The 21,167-nt window shown below is 31.0% G+C and overlaps 1 protein-coding gene and 1 long non-coding RNA gene across 2 annotated transcripts in view; one reads left to right on the top strand and one right to left on the bottom strand.

Annotated features, from left to right (window-relative positions):
* The window catches only part of Myo10a (Myosin 10A), a 98,631-nt gene extending 90,305 nt beyond the window's left edge, over nucleotides 1-8,326 (bottom strand). The window contains exon 1 of the mRNA XM_064061217.1: nucleotides 7,913-8,326. The gene's annotated coding sequence lies outside the window, so the exon portion shown is untranslated. The remainder of the gene's footprint in view (nucleotides 1-7,912) is intronic.
* Nucleotides 1-21,167, top strand: part of LOC135133000 (uncharacterized) — a 179,969-nt gene that overhangs the window by 86,192 nt on the left and 72,610 nt on the right. The window lies entirely within an intron of this gene.

Here is a 21,167-nt window from a genome sequence, read left to right as displayed (position 1 = left end):
CAAAATTGAGCTAGGGCGGGTGGGCGGGGCTTATATTTTGCCTTTTTTTTCTTAATACACTTAGCCATCTTTTCACAACAATTAAGAGCGGACCCTAATTGCAAAATTGATATTTCCTTATACAAATTTTACATTTTAAACATGATTTAAAATTCATCTTGAGAAAACAAGTCTACACATATTAAAACAAAAAGGCAAAATGTAAGACCGCCCCTCGATCTAACAACGAATGAAAAATTCATCACAATTGAGAATTGAGATCGGGGCGGGTAGGGGTGGGGCGTAATCTTTGGCTTAATTTTTCTTAATATACATAGTATTTTTTGAACAACACGATACTCAAAAGTATGTTTTTCAATTTCTCGTAGAGAAATAAATATTTTGCAGTTAAGCTCCGCCCCCTTGACTCGCGACGAATAAAAAAATCATCACAATTGAGATAGGGCGGGTGGGCGGGGCTACATTTTGCCTTTTTTTTTCTTAACATGTGTAGACTTATTTCGGCAACAAGAAACTTAAATGTCTAAAATGGTAAATTTTTGAAGTAATCGACTTAAATCCTCCACTTTTGTTGTAGAAACCGCTTTAAATACGGCAAAAGCTGAATATCAAAGTTACTATCAACGTCAGCTTGGCAACGAAGATTTATAAATGACAATTTTCAGCTCTAAAAGCAACGTCAGCGGGAACAGCAACTGCAATGGGAACTTCAACGTCAACAGCAAGTTTATAAATCCCAGTTTAGATTTGTCAAAAAGAACATTCTATATATTTTTATACATCCTTATTGGCCTCTTCTTAGGTTTTAAAACTATAGTTTATTTTTGAAATTCTGATGCGACGTTCCACATTCTTCCAATTTTCTTAATTTTTTTATAAATGGAAGGGTTCACAAAAAATTCGCAATAATGTTATCTGTAATATCTGTATTTCAATGTTTGTTTTATGGAGACATAAGTGCGCAATTTATTGTACATATATCCAATAAATAAAATTTTAAAATATAGATGTCATTTACCTACCCTTTATTGTATTACTACGTTTTACTTAAATTTTTGGTAATGAGGTAAGAACTGTAGACCTTAGGTTTTTTTTTCGCTTTAGCAAAGAACTGAAAAACGTATATTTTATTTTAGGTAAGTATTTCAATTTTGATTTTGCAGAACACGCTTCTTTACAACGTCTGAAGAGTGAAAAAAATTAATGGAGTCACTGTTATCCATATTTTCTTCATTTTAAGCACAGAATATAGTAAGTGAAGGAAGCAAAAAATATAAAAAATTAGTTCACTTTAAGACTACAAAAACATTTATGTCTCCATTTCGACTACAATACGTCTTTATCGGCCTCAAAGATTGCGATTTGTGTCGCTATTAACAAGTAGCTTTTATCGTTTATCCCAGAAACGGTTCTTATAATTGCTTCGGAATAATTGCAACATAGTAATGTTATCAGTAGTATTACATTTTACATATCAAAGGCCTTTGTTCCCAACAACTCAAGAAATAAATAAATAAATCTTTATTTAAGAATCTAGTTGTCGTCTTCAGTATATTTATAATTTACAACAAAACGTGTTAACTAAAATCGACGGCAAATTTTACAGTTGAGGACAGCAAAGAAATTAAAACTTTAATTTCTGATGCAAATTGGTACCAAAACTTTAATAATTTATGAACATAATGAAAACAAGTGTAATTACATAAGTATTACCATAATTTCTCAAGAGTTATGTATTTAGAATTTAAAAGTCTAATGACCAGGATGCATATTCGCAAGTGCGTTGAAATTGGTGATGAGCTAATTAACCATTGATTTCAAATAATGTAACTGGATGAATAATAAAAATTTAACTTTTTAATTAATTATCTGGAGTGTTAGTTATATCTGTGTGCCCACATGTCTATCTATTTTTCGTAATTAAAGACCGGTTGTTTGGTAACAAGTAAACATCTTGTACAACATTATCTCCCTATCTACGAAATACGCTAATCTGACAGCATGCTATTAGCAAGTTCCTAGTAATACCTAAATAATAAGTAAATAATACAACCAACACTTCTTTTTAATTTTTTTTTTTCAAGCGAAAGTTATTTGGGTTTATTTTTGTGGTATAAAATTTGTTTTAAACTTTAAATTAATTCATCAAGAAAGTAGAATTACATTTTAGTACCATATGGAAGTGTAAGTTTTATTATTTTTTACCAAGTCTGAAGCCTGCAGGTTTACCAAACAATTTTAAATCATTTCCGTATCGTTCTCGTAGAAATTTAACACGCATATTACATTAACTTTAAACATCATGGACACACTAACGTTAACCGTTTAATTTGTGACAACCTTGAACTAACCTTGTCGGTTTTTTAGTTGCTATATCGTTACAGTATTCATTGTTACACCGTTAGATAATTATCTACGATGACCATATACCTATTTGTTATTAATAACATGATACGTGGTTGGTTAGATAACTTCATAATTTTGGCGAATGATGATGTGTTTTGATCTTACCTCTTAATTTACTGTGGAAATTAATTTTGTTATTTTATGGAAATACTATAAACAGAGTTTCCTACTAGTCAATGTTTATTTAAAATTCTCACAAATTCACATATTAGTATCCAGTGTAAACTCAGTACTCTTCAGCATACTTTTATTGCTCTTCAAGTTATTTTTAAACAATGTAACACAATAATTACAAATTAAAAGATTAGTAGTAGTACAAGTGTGTCATAATTATTAAGTTCGAAGTTTCTTAATTTATAGCATAGGTATACGCTTTGTACATTAGGACACACACGGAAGTTCTGTAAAATTACCGTTACAATTTTAGTTCCTTTTTCAAGTGAAAGTATTAAATGAAGTAAAATTTGTTACAGTTCACTCCGGTTGATAAAATATTTTTGTGACGTAAATTGAAAAAGTTAATATAAAAGCAGAAAATGCTCTTTCATTATTGTTGACTGTATTCTTAGTAGGTACATAGTACCTGGTAACATATGAATGAGTAAATTTGGTAATATTAGTTTATTTGTGAATTCGTTTAAGGCTAGCAAATGTTCATGCTTTGAACTTTTAAAATATGTTTCATTTTTAAAATACCATGCTTTTCATACTAGATAAGTTTTACTCTTAAAATCGCAGAATATATTTACATTACATGCTTAGCTACATCAACAAACAGTTACTGAATTTACTTTCCTCTTTTTAGTTTACGAAGTTGCGCAGTAGATGATAATTAGTTAAAAAATATGTATAAAAACTGCACTTGCGTGCTAAATATACGACCTTATTAATAACGAATTTAATAATAATGTTAATACCTGTTTTTATCAATTAGTCACCACTAATTTGACAAATACTTTAAATTAGTAAAGTCTTTTGAAATTTACAAACACATATTTTAAGCAATTATGTATTTTGTGGTCAAAAAGATAATTGTTATAATTATTTTTTACATTTTCGTAAAAAAGAATTTTACTAAACGTTACACGCCTTAGATAATATAGGAAGGGTAATTTCTAACTATAGATCAAAAACTCAGGTACGAGGTTCTCGTTACACTGGTACCTGGAGTATCTTAATCCCTCGCCTTAGCTCCGGTTCAAAATATAAGAGCAATGATTGTAAAATTTGCAAAAATTTTAAGTGTCCCTTTTAAATCAAGTTTAAAATCCATGCAAATAGATGAATAGTTGAAAATAAATAATACAGAAAAGAGATGAATAGTAAGTAACGAAGTAGACAACGTCAGAACTTCACACCGCAATAAATTGTGCAGTATAATAAAAATCGCATTTCTAGAGAACACTTTGTAAAATTTGAGTCATATAAATACAATAATATGATGTTATAATTTATAACAACTTGCTGCTTATAGACTTAGCCCATAAAATCATAAATTACGTGCCATTCAAGCTTAGCGATTGATAAACTGTTAACAATAAATAGTTAACAAATAGGAGTTAACTAGTTTTTGTATTTGTAGATGGTCAAGTAGTTGCCTTCCAATATTACGAAATTATTTTATTTCAGCATTTAGCCGAGTGAATCTCTGATGAACAGCTATTTTCTTGAGTTCAACCGAGATTTATGCAAATGTCAAAGGTGCAAGCGTCATCTGGAATACTCGTACAATGACTTGATTGAGGATTTTTGAAGATGAGGTTGTTCGAGCATTATAGGTCTAAATGACTCTAACAGGTGATAAAATTTTATTAGTATACAACAGCATTATGCTTTCGGTACAAATAACTTGCGGCTTTGAACACATGTCGAGGGGAATAACACAGTGAAATTAATTTTGCTTTTTGTAATAATTTAACAGCATTTCTGAAAAAAGTCTGTAACGTGTAATAAAAACTTCAATAATAGAAAGAGTTATGAAGAACCCATAAAATCAGTCTAATTAGGGACATAAAATTAATCACAGCACTTCCGGCTTCATCAAAAATTAAAGCAACTTCCTTTAGTTTCTCACTTCTATACTTTTCAATGATATAAATAAAAATGGATAATATTCCAAGTGCGCCGAATATAGATTTTTTCCTGAAAAATTTTAAGTATTTATACAGGTCTTAAAATTTAGCTAAAATTGTCAAAATTAATGGGATCGTTAATATATTTACATTCCAATAGCACCTCTAGTTCCTGGTACATATTAAAAAAAAAGTAACAAAACTTAATGTATCTGTGTAAAGTTTTAAATACTAAACTAACCATTATTTTAAAAAATAATCTTCGATTACACACATTTAATAACATCAAACAGCAAAATTTATTTTATTTTGTAAGTGTAATTATATTACCAAACATGATTTTAACAAAGCTAATCTAATTTGACCAGAATAATTTTGCTATTTATATATTTAACTATATATTTTCGGAATAAAAGTAACTAACCATGTAATACTAAAATAATGATTTTCCGCAATGGGTGGCTCGGAATAGCTCTCGTTGGTTCTTACCATAACATGTCTTTTTTTTTTCTTTACAAAATTGTGAAATGGTATTATACATAATTAAAACTGAAAAATTTATAAAAAAAATGCAAGCCGAATTAAGTAATTCAGAAAAAGCGGCGCAGTTCGACATTATCCAAAAGAATAGGTCACAAAGATCATTTTCATTCGCAATAGTTAGTTTACGTGGCAACGGATTTCCGCGCATTGTTGAAAAGAAAAGTATTTTCCCGAAGAATTTATTACATAATTCATCGTAAATTACGTACCAAGGAAGCGCAAAGAAACAGCAAAATTTGCAAAACACTATAAAAAAAAAACATTGTCCATCCAGTAAAACTAGTTGTGATCAATTATTTGATGACTCAAAACATACCTACGTTTTGTATCTTCTGTCAGGTAGTTATTAATAATTATTATTTATTACGGAATATTGTTGCTATAATTGTGCTAGTCTTATAATATAACTTCCAAAGAGTTATATAAAAAAATCTCTCTGCATTACCAAATCAAATCCGAGACAAAGAAGATTGAATTTTGCGGTTAAGATATCAATAAACTATTTAAATCGCCATCATGGAAAAATTCTGAAATAGACACAGATGTTTAAACGAATTATTAAACCGTGAAATCTGTAATTTAAATGTGTATTGAAAAAATTCAAAGAGACAACTTATTCACCTGTAAACACTTAAAGTCCCCGTTTATTTTTCTTTATTTTTGAAATATTGCAAACAGTTACAACTTGCATATACCACCACCTATTAATTATAAACCCTATCTAACTAATAAAAAACTAACCAAACTGCAGTGTTGGTGTCATAATTCAGACATTTTGCGGTAACTTTGGTTTTATTTTAACTGCAGGTGACCACAGTGAAGAATTTTCGAAGAAAAACATATTTTTATTTCAACTGACTGTGTTATCCTGTAATCACGAAAGAATTTATAAAGTCTGTAATATGCACAAGAAGTATCTGTTATGCGGTATGTAAAGTCATTGTTTATTGTCTTTCATGAAAAATAATAACAGTGTTAGTAATTGTGCTCACATAAGAGGTGGCAATGAATAAATAAATAGTGACTAATGATATTATTTTTAAATCTTGTGGGATATGCAAACACATTAAATGACATTTTTTTAAGACTGTTTTAGTATTGCACTTTAATTATTATAGCCATTTTTAACCAATAAACGTTAAAAATTAATTCAAAACAAATATTTCACACAACAGTAGGTATGTGTTTGAGCACTATCTGCAGGGTATAAATTATTAAAAAAACATGTAAAGCATGATGTTAAGAATGACCTTGTAACTATGGACTATAGACAAAAACTAATTTGTTTGTGAAGAACACAACCTTCTTTGTCTTTGGAGTGCAACAAAGATGCTTTTGTTTTTGGTGGACGTGTACTACGTGCGAAAATGTATAACGTTACGTAATTAGACATTCTAATTATCAAAATTCTGAAACGTTAATTTATGACTCGATATCTGTATTAATTCATAATTCAGTTATGACCAAAAGGATTAAATAAGAGACGTGTTTCATCACTTTCTATAAACACAAAAGATCCTTGTTGGCTGACTCACTAAAGATATATTCCACTCAAGAATGGTAACTTATTAGCTGTTAACAGTAGGTGTGTTCCGAACTAAGCATAAAACCGCTATAAAAGAATCCGAACTGCGTAACGTTGAATGGCATGAATGTGATATCAACTATTCTAGATAATTTTTTTTAAGAGAAGATTTCCCAAGTAGGTATGACTTTCTATGAAATGAAATCCGGTAATGCAAAAACTGTATCTTGAGTTTAAAGAATTGAAGATATAAAGTGTATCAGGCAGAAACGTCATGGTCAAGTGGCCCGAATGACTTTGGCTACATTTTACCGCCATTAAATTTTCCAGAACTTGACCGAACTAATTTGCGTAGAGATTACCTATCTACAAAAACTGGTTAGTTCAAAGAGTTCCAACACGAACGTAAAAATTAACTTGCCATTAATTCGTGGAATCCATGATTCCGCCGACATGCAAAAATCGCAGCATTTGTGAAAAATGAAAAAACTTAATTGCTCCATGCGTCAAAGTCGAGGATTAAATCATCGCCTATTAAAAAATCCGTTGAAATACCTATAATTTTAGATCATCGTGTGTTTTCTGCTCAGAAGAAACCCAAGCATCGTCTGCAACATTTCCGTTCCAGATTCGTTCGGTTTTTGCGAAGAAACTGATTTTTGCGATTCTGTAATATTTCCTGCTTCATTAGGTAAGATCAGCGGAACGATCTATTGCTTAACGATATTTTTTAATTGTTCGTTTATGGAATTAGTGCAATTTGGACATCTTTCAATAGTAAAATGGTAAAAGTGAAGGTTGTGTGATTGTTGCGATTATCTTTCACACTCATCTAAACTGATACCGAATCTGCACGACTGTGGGAGCAAAATGCGTACAAAGGCGGTATGTAAATGAGAAAGTAAAAAAGTTCACCGTTACCTACTAATAACGTGGGTTAAGGCAACGTGATAACAACAATTCCTAAATGCAGAGAAATTACAATTACAGACGAGAAGGCCAAAGCAAAACAAATAATGGGTTACTAATTATAGGAACTTTCATTAAATTACAGGCTTTAGTCCCCAAATTGTTCGACCTAGTTGGGTACCAAAACAAAAATACTCTTCCAGACTTAAGTCAAGGCTTAAATTTTGATAACAGTTTGCCGAAGGTTATACAATATATCGTGACCGACGCATGACCTATCTACAAGTTTCCTTTCATGCGACACCGCTACGTAAATGTTACTTGTTTCCAAAAACATTTTTATTCAGAAAGTACCCTTTAAATGATCCCCGCGTTTCGCTCTCGATCGAGCGTTGAAATCACTTCGTGTTCCCGAAGAAATGGCGAAACATGTTGACGAAATCGGAAATGAACTCACCATGAGTTATATTGTTAATTATCCAACATTTTTGGCACTTTTTGACGTCACTCCATTTTGAGTTTTGCACAAGTTATCACACTAAACACTTCAGGTGACTTAACACTTGACTGTCGGGTCGTTCGAGAGGTGAAGTAAAGGTGCGTCCCGTTAGGTTGGTATGCGTATAGAGACTAGCAGTGTTGTGCGATTGCAGACATGTTGGTTGACGCTGATGGTCTCCATTTTGTGTTGGTAAAGGGGGGCAGACGATTTTACCTGAAATAAGAATAATGTAAGCTGAATCACCTGTTACAAGACAGAAGTCACTCTCCATTATTACGACCACTCATTATCGGCTTTTGAACCCGTTAGACAAACGCATTTGCATTTAGAAACACGCAGAACATTACTGGAAAAAAGTGCTAGGTGGAATCGAAGTGGGTTTTTTTTGCACGACTGGATTATGTTTTACCAAAAAAAAACATGTATCCCATTCGACTTTTTTTTAATTTTACAATAAATTGTTATTTTATTTGACACGCAAATTTTGGTAGGCTATAATTTAAAATTATCTTAATCTGCACTGTAAGCAGAAGTTGTAAAGTATAAACTGGTAGGTGTTACTTTTTTTCGTTTTTGCAGATTTTCTTATTGGTTTAGTATTTATTTAAATATTTTTACATGGAATTCATGACTTTAACAAGCTGGCAGCTATGTTAATTTTTTATTCTGTTTTGGGTTTTCGATAAATTGCGTGTTGGTTCCTGCTGAAAACAGAATTTATTATTTTGATCGCAATGAAAGAAGTAGAATTGTAGTCGTAAAATGTCAATAAATTTGGGTCGGCACCCACGTTAAAGACATACCTAATGATAATGTTGACCTTACTTGCCATTGTTAAAAGTATCGTAAGGCTACCGCTGTTGAAGTTTAAATAAAACATTCCTTTTAACATCGTTGCATATTTGCCTATGAATGTTCTTTATTGTTGCTGCTGTAGGAAAGTTATTCTCGACGTTATTACTGGTTATAAAGTGATGACTGAAGTAGTCTTTTATTTACTATTTAGGTATTTTAATGAGGTATTGCATAATTTAATTATACATAGTGACGCGTCAGTGTCATAAAATCTTTATGCACAAAGGTGGAATGCAGAAATAGCGCCATAGAATAAATTAGAAATTTATTTTTCTGCAGAATTAGATACGGATTTTGTTCTAGTTTCGTCAAAAAAAAATCCAAAATTTAATTTTGCCTTATTTAATTATCAAATCGTCCATTCTTAAACTCAAGTTTGTCCTTTGATACAAATGAAGAAATTGTTGAGTATGCTTATATTTTCTTCACTATTTTGTCCACAAAAAATTCGACAGTCCTGGAAATATTCAAGAGTCAACTGAAAATAAAAAAAACTATGTCTCTGTTGAAACATAAGCGCGACAGAAATAGAAATAAAAAATCTACACTTTTCACCATTCAAGATATGATTGTTTTTTCAGAATATATCAAAAATCAATCTAGATATTTGTTTCATGAATTCACACATTTTTTTTTAATTGAAACGATTACTGAAATAAATAAGTGGAGTATGTAGAACGGAAGAACTGAATGATCTACGTTTAGAAAATGTGAATTTTAATTTATTTCATTTTATTATTTCACATTTTAAAAAATTGCTAAATAATTTTTCAGTACTGAATAATTATTCAAGAGTTGAATAAGATGCAACCTGTTGAATAGTATATGGTTATATATATATATCGATCATTCTCACTTTCCAGTTTTCTAAATATTCGAAAAGTTATTGGAACACTTTTTAAAACTTACTGTCTTGGAAGAATGTACTAGCCATTGTTTTGTACGTCTTTTTAACAAACTCTAGAGCAGATCTCCTCACAGTCAAACACCAAAGACGAGAGAAAAATTCTACGGAAAATAAGAAAACTTTGGCGACCGCAATTTTATTATTTGGCAAAGAAGAAGTTATTATTAATATACTTCAATGAATAAGATTTTAAATTATTTGGTACGTATGACGTTTTCCTTAGGAAATCATATAAACCTTATAACACATATATATATATGTTGTTTAATTTGTTCATAATTTACAGCTTAGAGATATTAATTGGAGTAAGTAGATGACTACTGAAGATTAAACTGATTCTTCATTTATTTGTATCTTGTTATTTGCCAGATATTATTAGACATAAGTATTAAGTGTTTTAATTATTTTATTAAAACGCATTCAAAATACTAATACATATAGTTATTACATCAGTAATATATAACTGAAGAATTAATTTAATCACCTAATATTAACCCTATAATAAAATACAAAAATGGTTTAAAGAGTCAAAATTACGACTTTGCTGAACCACAGTTTTACGATATCAATTTTTTTATCATAATTTTGTGGTAGGTCTGGTAGAAACTTCAGTTTGGAGAAATAATTTGGTTAACAATTTACCTAGTCATTATTACAGCCGGTCTTCAGCAGGTCCAGCACCAGAATATAAATAAATTTAGCATGGTTTTTATTTGGAAAATTTAACATGTTCTTTTAAAATGTATTAATATAGGTCCATTTCCCATAACGGAATAGATACGTACACCCTTGGTACATAGGTACACCAATTCGATAGCATATTAATCATATTATATTTAATAATTTAGCAAAAAAGTTGGTTATTCTAGGCTATAACAATGGTTGAAATTTTTAAAAATTAAAAAATTAAACAGTTACTTATGCAACCAAATATACATTTTATGTCGTTCCATTATTGTATCCGATTTTCCGATTTCAAAGTCCAAAGTGGACAGATTACAATGAAAACAAAATGATAAATATGTGTATGTGAGATGAGGGAAAAAATTCTTTAAATTACTAACACATTTTAAAGAGAAACAACGAAATTAAAAAAAAGTATGTATAAGAAAGTGATGTTATTGATTAAAAAGATGAGAATTTATGGTTAGGCTTTCAATTTTGTGCAGTTGCTGAAAGTGTAGATTTCGATGAAATATCAACAGGTCCATGATATTCTGAATTTAAATTCAGGTTTATAATTTGGTTCTCTTGAAAATTAATTTCTGGGAAATTCACCCCAGTATCAAATAAGTTTGAAGCAGAAGACCGTTGAAAACAATGTCCAATAGATACAAATACTGTTGCTCTAATTTTAAAAATGATATTATGTATTGTAGCAAGGGATTTTCGAAAATATGTTGTTTCCAGTTGGCTGTGTTGAACATCTATTGTTTTTGTACAAAATGAAAAATAGGTTAATGGAGTATGAATTAGTCTAACAGCAATGTACTGCCTTATTAAATTTATTACCTACTATCTTTCCTTATTTTCTGCAATTGTGAATATTCTCTATTTATTTGTTTTAGACAACTTAATAATAATCACAAGAAACTTTGAATTGAAATCTTGGAGCTCTGTTTTTGGAGTTTTAAAAGTTTGTCTTTTCTTAAAGCTCCAGACACTCCAAAATTAGTGCAACCTGCAAAGTTCTTTTTTTTTGTGTGATTGATCATTATTTTATCACCTTTATCGTTAATTAAGATTGCTGTACTTCGGATTTTTTACGAATGTGACTCTCAGTTTTTCTCTTCAGAGACATGTTTAATTCATGAAATTAATTTACTGACGTCAATATTTTTTTCAGAATTAAACTGGATTTTAGCGTTGAACAGGCTGTTTATAAAAATAAATGACTTCTTCAATGTAATTTCACAGGATCTAACAATTACTTACACAGTTAATATTCTTACCAAACTTAAATTAAATTGTTTAAAATGAGACGAAATTGCGGTATGTTTTAAAATAGGCCATCTAAGGGCACAACCTTTTACTAATTTCTCATAAAGGAGCTCTACTTTTGACGTAATAACATTCTACAGTTATCTGAACCAATATTGATAAAATGATTTTCTAATGTGTTAACAGGTGAACAGAGGGCACTGCTAAGATTTACTTAGTCAAAGCTGGCCAGTCTATTACTTCAGCTACTCAACACGAGAGGGCGCATAAATTCCTTATGGATGCTCGCTCCGCGCATCAATTTTTTACACGTGTTTACCTATTGTGCTTTTAATTTATTCTGCTTTTATTCTCCTTGTTTTTGTGTTGACGTTCATTTGAACAGCTTTACATTTATGGAACAACAGAGCCATAAAACTTATTTATTGCAGGAAAAAAAAGACGATGAGAGTCTGTTCAATTTGATTTAATCGTTGTGCATGGGGACTTTTCCAAATATCAGCATTATTTATATCGTAATTTGGAATAAATAAAACACTAATCGTTTCCATTATCTACGAAATTTTTCAGCAATGCTCTGATTCATTCATTTTATTTTTCTACGACATGCAAGATCGAAATAAAATACATAAAAAAGGAGCAAAAATAATAAAATTCACATTAATTTCTAGTCTCTAGATGGGTTCGGAATATTTTCGGAATATGATATAAAAAAATAATAACTTGCAATTCGTTCAAAGTCTCGCGTGTCTTATACTCTTTCTCTGGTTCGTTTGACATTCAATTATGTTTTATTTATTGCATAAAGTTTCAAACTTTTCGAGTATGCCATTTAGAAATAAATGAAGTTAGAGAAGTTTTATAATTGAAATTATCCGAGGTAATTTTGCGTGTTTAGGGACAACACACACACTAAACACACATCAAGATTTTAATAGAAACAGTGCATACTTGCTTAGAGTTTCTATTGAAAACAATGTGGTTCGAAATATAGCATCCTATTTATGTTGTGTCTAAAAATCAGTTTAAATAGCTGTTTCTCTTGTTGTAAAAATTTTATTGTAATAAACTCATTTATACACGTGTGTTAATGTCATGAACAATCACAGCATTTAAATTTAAAATATTATGAGGAAAATCGACGAATAAAGATTTTATTAATTTAGCAACGATAAGTACGTTATCTAGTTCTGAACGATTTTCAGTTTCAGTATCAGCTTGGTCAATATCTGATGCATCGTTTGTTGAAAATAAATTTACCGTCTTCTTAAACCTAGCTGCCATAAAAATGTTAAAAGTGATTCCACGCTTTTGATAAATAAAAGACCTATAAATTATTTATACACGTTTTATTCAATATTTGTAAACAAATAACATTTTATAGTAGCAACACGCAACACTATATCGTAGTTCGATTAATATAATTTCGATCGGATCGTACATTTTTCTCCACTTACGATTTCCTTCGACATCGCACTATATATTATGTAAATTTATGAATACAAGTTTTTTTATTTCATCGATACAAGGTACAATTTCCTTTTTCAATTAGTATGGCCAATATAGAAAACTCTAAATTTGATTAACATTCTATAATTATTTACAGCTGAATTTTTTCACACTGGCTCAACATCAACTGTAAGAGTGTCGGAAATTCAGTATACAATATAATATACGATTATGTAATAAGTACCTTATATAGCCAGTAATGCAAAGTAATATTAGGTAATCATAATTACATTACCTCACGTACATAGGTATACATATATCTACATGTGTCATGAGCATGACTAAAATTTTGTAAACCACAGGAATTTCTATTTAATTCTTTAACTTTAAATTAGCGATGCAGTTTAAATTTTGATTTTAGAAATGATGATAATTAGAAAGAAACAGAAAGTGTTTCAAATTTTGGGTCACACATATGGCAAACTACTTTAATCAAACTTTCTGTTTCGATTCTAAACATTCTTTTTTACTAATCATAATAATATCCTAAGATATGTGTGTGCTTGATAACGTTTCTTTCAGTGAAAGTTTCAAATTTTAACGTCAATAGACCGTAAGTATTTTTTAACTAATCATAAGAAGTGAGAACATCCTGCAAGTTTTGATACTTATAAAACAAACATTGTTATCATTACATTATTGTATATTAAATCGTTGTTTTTTTTTCTATTGCATAGGTTTTAATATATTACATTTCTTTATAAAAATCGTAAATTTAATTGAAAATCGTTTTATTAAATTTTTTCGACTTTTGGATTGTAAATTTTATCGAATTGTGGACTACATAAGAATTACAAAATATGTATTAATTAATTATTTTTGCTACAAACATGTTCGAACCGACTTTTTTATTAAGTTGTTGAATCTTAAACACACTTTGCACTTGATATATATTAATGATTTTTTTCTACTGGCTTAGCTTATTTGCTTTCCCAACCTCAGCGAAGGAAGTAGGTATTGTGTTAGAGCCCATCGTGTCACTCTCCACTTTCATGTTTTTTCAATGTTCCATGACCCCTAGAATAGATACGAAAAATTAAGTCTTTTGGTTTCCGTCTGTCTGTCTGTCTTTTTGTGCCTTTTCTTGTCTGCCGTTATGTGACCTAGCTCTAAATATCGTATAGGGGGTAAAACGCTGACCAAAATTTGACTAATCGTCCCCAGCAATAATTTGATGACGTCCCCTGATTTTTTTTTAGTAAACGTCATTTAAATTTTATAAAATGATGTACTCCTACGTATACATCTAAATTTTTAACTCGGCTGCACCTCGATACTGCATTTTATATTTTAGTAAACTTATTATACTTCTTTCAGTAGGCAAATCATTTCGAAAAAATATTTTTTTGTTAAAATGCTACAACACTTCGATCAGTTTTAGTTATAATTTGAAAAATAAGTTCATCTGTCTAATATGTTTACTAAAATTTAATTCTGAAATATAGTAGTCTTGGGAAAACATATTTTAAATATTAAAATCATTTTGTTATGGTTATTAATAGGGAATTCTGTGTAATTATAATCACAGAACTATTTAAGTACTTATTTCGTTTTGGTAGTCAAATTTAAAACTATTATGAAATGTATTTCATCTAGGGTAAATGTGTACAAGAGTGCGCATATGTATAAGAGTACGCACTGATGATTTCTGCTTATTAGTGCCATCTGGGTAAGATGAAGTTATACCATTCACAATCGAATGCTAAACTTGAGATAAAGGTGCAACAGTGACCTGTATATAGTTTATAGTTTGATCGTACTGACGATTTTATGTTTACGCGTTGTGTGGATGTAATTTTTACCGCTCATAGTTTTAGTTTTTTGTAAGGTACGTACCAGTTCTTTTATTTTACAGTAATAATGTTCATTAGCTGTAACTTTTAAAGTGTCGTTATACACTAGCAGTTTTATACTCTCTATACATCAAAAGCTTTTAACTTTGAAAACATTAGGTTATGTACAAATGTACAAGAGTGCGCAATACTTGCGATACGTAGTCTTATAGATACATATGATACTATAATGAATTATTTAACTCTACTACTTTGTACTGCTTCTCAAGTTGTGTGGTGGTGGTTATGGTGATGTTTGTTTTTTAATTTTTACTTCCTGAGCGTAAGCGAATGAAGTATTGTGATCGAGTCCGTCGACCGTCTCTCTACTTTTAGGTTTTCTCGAATTTCAAGACCCCTAGAGTACGAAGAAATATGGATCCCGTTGTATGTGTAGTCTGTAGTCACTTGTCTCTATTTATTTTCACCTTGGAAATAAAGATTTTTTTCATAAAATGTAATGCGCACTCATAAGCGTTCAAATGCGCACTCTTGTGCAGTGGACTGTCTAAGAGTGCGCATTTACACATCTTGACAAAAATTGAAATTACTCTTAAAATATAGTGTTCTTGGGACGTACAATTAAATATATCTGGTCTCTAAACATGTATATGATGAACCCATATCATAAAATTTGTCTATACAAAAAAATTAAAAAGTTATTGACAGTTTTACACTAAGTGCGTACTCTTGTACACATTTACCCTAATAACTTATTTAAATTTACACCTATTGAATAATTTTATTTTGTTAAGCCAAAAATTACAAGATAATTTATTATTAATAATAATAATGATTAAATAAATTGACAGTTTTTACAAGGCATTTCGCCTAAGATTTGTAATATTTTTATTTAATAGATTAATCTAAACTAAAACCTAAACTATTAATTATATCTACAGCATAATAAAAATATCATTTTTAACAGTTTTTTTCGGAAGGTTTTGTTAATATCTTGATATAATTTGTTTACACAAGCAAATACATATTGCCTTTCTTGACTGTAGAATTAAATCATAATTTTAATAATATTATTATTTGATTCGACCTAAAAATACCATAGTAAGTATTTTGGCAATAATTGCAAAACTGCAATAACTATAAAAACTAAAATGACTAAAATTTTAACATTTAAAAAATGATATTAATTTAGAACTCGGAGAAGCCATTCATTCACTCTAGAAAGTGTCAAAATTCGGATACTAAAATATTGTTAGAATAAGAACGATGTTCGTTTTATTTGAGGTTTTGAATTGTAATTAGAGAAAATATATAAAATAAATTTCATTCAATAACCCCCAAATAACCAATTCTATCAATCAATTGTGCAAATTTTTTTCCAAGCAGGCAGTAGTTTTGGTCAAATAATTGAGACAAAACACAATGCTACATAATAAATTTTCTACCATTGCTTCTATTATTAACATGCACTAAAATTTTTGAGACGTTATGAAATATTTAAAAAATAAAATAATTCAAAATATGTTAATTTTTCCATCAAAAATACTGGTGACCCTAATTTTCTGAATTTAGAAAATGGATGAATTTTCAGAATGAATACTCAGTCTATTATACGGCATTAATGATTTTTGAGTAAAATAAATGTGGTATATTATTGTTGCGCTCAACAGACGACGAAAGTTCGATATAAATAAATTTACAGGTTCTTTCAGTACCTACAAAAAGGCAAAAAAAACTACGAATAATATCACTAACATAATCCACAAAATAGAATTCGTTTAAATAATGGTCGTAAAAACTCATGAAGAAAACTACATTTTCCTAGTTTAATGTTATAAAAAGTCATAGGCGTCTATGGATTAAAATGTCAAAACATTTGTTATTTATTGTATTATCTTACATCATACAAAACTGTCTACGCCACTGTTTGTGTCATTTTGACATAAAATATCCGTTTTACACTACCAAAAAATTTTAAATTGGCCAACTGAGTCAAATGGAAGCATAAACTATTCCGTGTCCTCAGTTGTACCTATTTTTTTTAAGCATGTTTCTTAATAAATATATTATTATATACCTACCACGCGAAAAATATTTTGGTATAATAAACAATCTGTGTGACTCTATTTGGCATTAAGAAGTTGGGGGCGGTTGTTCGGGGGCGATCATTACTATAACACTTTCGTTTCCATAGTTGTCGGCTACTCAACATGTTATTGAACTTTTACCACATGTTAATATCTCCATTATAACTGACTCTACCCTATTAAATAAAATTAGAGACAGCCGGTATAATATTAAGGTAATTTTAGATTATTTATTTTTAGGATTAATGGATACAGGATAACGATCTAAGTATAACATAATTATTTACCGTTACTTGAAACTATGATCTTACTGCACGTGCCTTGCATCATCAGAATTTTGTCTCGTTTTCTTATTCTCCAAATAATTTCGACAGCCTTAAATATTTATTGTTCTTTTTGCGTTTAAATCGTTTAGGAGCCGGCAAGTTCGAGGAAGTCGAGTGTTACTCTCCGAGATAGGCGTCGGTAAAACCCGATTAAAATGAATAATGCCATTATTATTCAAAACTTTGAGACGAAGAGGAAGAATGAGAAATTCAACAAAGCAATAGTTTAAACGTCACGCGTCTGCCATACTTTTTCATTACATTATCTATATATGCCGGCGGAGTAAATCAGCGTTATCAGGAGCTGCTGGTTTTCTCTTAAACGAGAAATAACCGCCGAGACGTGACGCGGTCTCTAATGTAATTTTTAGAATGTTGCCCCGTTATTCATCTTTCAATTCCGGAAGTCTTGCCTGAAAAATCACACCTTCAATTGAAGCTTCCAGCAACAAGAGCGTATGTAATACTTCCTAATGGGTCGGAAGAACCTAAGAAGTAAGTGGCCTTTATTGGCAATAAATGTGAGTCGTTTTATTCTAGTTGGAAATGTGAATGTTTATTATTTAACACTACACTGAACTCGAAAAGCATGAAACTAAAAAAAAAAAAAAAATTGAAAGGTATATTCAACCGAAGAGGACGCATTACTGCCAACATTTTGGTGGGTTTAGTAAATATTTATGGCAATAACTTTCTCCTAAAATGGCAATAACTTGCAATAAGTTGCAATTTAAAAAAATATAGGTTTGCGTCACGACGCTGATGCCATACATATATGCGTCATATGTGCAATGTACTAAATTAAGCTTCACCCTTCAAGCTAAAAACAATGGCGTTCACAGAATTTCAATGTCTATCCGTTCTCAGGATATTAGAGCGTGAAATTTTAACTGAGACACCTATGTATATCAAAATATTACAACGTGTGCCTGTAATTAGTGCTTTTAGTATTGGTGGGTTTGTTGTAAATTATAATAACCTACGGACTTCTCTAATGCACAAAAATATTTTTTTGTCGCTGCATACCACTGCTGAATTTTAATTTTTCTCAACCAATTGATTAGGTATAACCAATTATAGTAGTGCAAAGTGCGGCGAAATATATATATATACAGGATTATGGCTCTGTGTAAATTTCACCTAAGTAGCAGCAATGTCTGGAAAAAATTATTTGACATTAAAGATAAATTGTTATACCCTGTATAGTGCGCTTCAGGCTTAATTGTTACTCAACTAGCTATAATTTTAACGAGTAAATCTGTTTGTCTGGAAAGACCTTTTCCTATTGTAAGAGTAATAATAATTAATCAATACGGCACGTGGCTGCCTCATTCTCTGTGTAACTTCACTTACTTGTATTTATTGAATTTTTTGTGAAATGCTAATTAAGTCAATGCCATAAGCACACTATATACAGGGTGACTACGAAATATTTGCAATAATTTTAACCACGGCATCCCCCACCCTAGTAGTGTCGAAATATAGAAAAAACAAATTAAAAATTGAACCCATGAACCAATGAAGGCACTGAGCCACCTTGTAAACAGAGTTGGAAAAACGTTCGAATAAAAACGACGTAAACACTTTCAGTTTCAATTAAAAGTAAAACCGACTTTTTGCTGTTTATCATTCGCTCATTCATTTATTCATTCCTCGTTAAAGGTCAATGCGAAACTTTTTTGGTAATTCTTCATGATGATCGACTTTTGATTCTGGCGGATGTTTGGTCCTTGCCACAACGATTTTACATTGTTTATTGGAACAAAAATAAGAGCAACTTAGAATGCTACTACCTTTTTACAAGAAATGTTGAAAATGTTGTCATTGACTAGCAATGCAGTGGTCAGAGTGTCGCAAGATGTTTGTTGATAGGTAAAAAAGCACCGGAGTATCGGCTGCCACTTTCACTTGTTGTTGAAGCTCTTCGATACTTTCTGGACTCTGTTGATTTCCACAAACTAACTGTTTCATCCAACCGATACACATTTATCGAAAACCGTCTCTTGAAATCGTACTTGTTGACGAGCATGTGGAGTTGCATCGGAAAAAAGTGAGTGTTGTCGCTGTTGAAGACAACATTGCGCTTGAATCTTGCTTCATCAGTAAACAGAATGCACTTTAAAAAGTTAGGGCGTTCACGACACTGCGGTAACAACCATTTGCAGAAAATTACACAACGTGGACAATCAGCGGGCTCCAAACCTTGCACTTTGTCCTTTGAAACTCCAACTTCTTCTTTCTGTCCTATCACGGCCACGATCGTGAGTTTGAGGTTGAAGGTACCATGATCTCGAAGATACTGTACCACTGATGCAAAAGTTCGCGCACACCAATTACCATATCGACACACTCTGCATTGGTAAACTGCACCATACACCGATTTCACCGATTGCTCGATGTTGACTAGCCCTTTTCGTGTTTTTCACGGTGCGATTAAAAAAGTGCCTGATAAAGTCACTTTTTTCGGTTCTTAATCCGAGTCGCTCTGTCCCATTCACTGTAGTAATTAGTAGGTCATGAAACATTACCAACGTCGCGTATAAGAATTTATGTTTAATTTCAAATAATTTTTTCTAGACACTACTACCACTTAGGATCGTGAATTTTACACAGTGACATAATCGTATTGTGAGCTATTCCCCATTTTTTTGCATGTATTTCGCAATCAGCTTGTATATTAGCATATTACCCACCTCTCCTGATAAATACGTACCTACCTATATTAGCAGAATTCTGTACGTTTACTTACAGATTTTCAAAATTTTAATATATGTTTCTGTCAAACACTTTTTCTTTTGAAGATCCATTTCCTGTTCAAGTATAGATGATCTGGAGTTGTGTTTTACCGTCTCTTGAACGTGTGGAGTAAAAGGCAGTTTAATTACAACATTTTTCGACTTTTAATAAAAAATTAGTCATCTTCAGGTGTGACAAATGAGGATCTAAAATGTGATATGGTTTGAGGTAATGTTAATAAAATTACAATAATAATATACGTTTATAATAGTTAAAACTCAAAATTCCATAAAATGGGGCATTTTTCGGCAATGGCGTGCTTTTTTGCGGAATGGAAGCGGCCTTTTTTTTACAAGAGCGTGATTGGCGTGGGCGAGAGAGAGAAATGTATGTTCTGGTGGCCAACATTGCCAACTTATGGAGAGGCTGAATTTACTAGCACTTACAGAATGGAGGAACGAAATATGTTGAGGTGGCATGAATTGAAAAGCATGTATGTTCAAGTGGCGTCATTAAAATTTAGAAAAAAATTGGTCCGATGGGGTGATGTGATGGTTGAGGAAATCAGTGATCTCATTTAGGATCCAATTAGGGTGTGAATTTTTTGCTTTAATGATATAGATTGGTTCTAGGTGTTCAACTGTGGAGTTAGAATAGTCTGTATGTATTATATCAGGGGGGGTTTGTAAGTGTGTAGGTGTTGTGTGACGTGATCAGCGAAAGCTGAGATATTATCTTTCAATCTATTAGAAGTGATGACTTTGAAATGTTCATTTGTTGTAGATGTTATTGAACGATAGTGCGTCCTATGTAGAAATCACCGCAATCACAAGTGACTTTGTAGATGCCACTGCGTTCTGCCTTTTTCAGTAGATTAAGACCCGATTTATAGAAAGCGATGTTAAAGTTAATTCGCGATTAACTTTTAACTGAGGTCCGTTGCCAGGCAACGCACATATTTTAACCAATCACGGGCTCATATTCCACATTTTAATTCTCTGTTAAACTAATCGAGGATTAAATATTTAACTCGCTGTTCTATAAACCGGCCCCTAG

This window comes from Zophobas morio, unplaced genomic scaffold (assembly GCF_036711695.1).
Source record: "Zophobas morio isolate AGI-343-1 ecotype UQ-CSIRO unplaced genomic scaffold, CSIRO_AGI_Zmor_V1 ptg000021l, whole genome shotgun sequence".
NCBI lineage: Eukaryota > Metazoa > Arthropoda > Insecta > Coleoptera > Tenebrionidae > Zophobas > Zophobas morio.
This window is presented reverse-complemented; position numbering and strand designations above follow the sequence as displayed.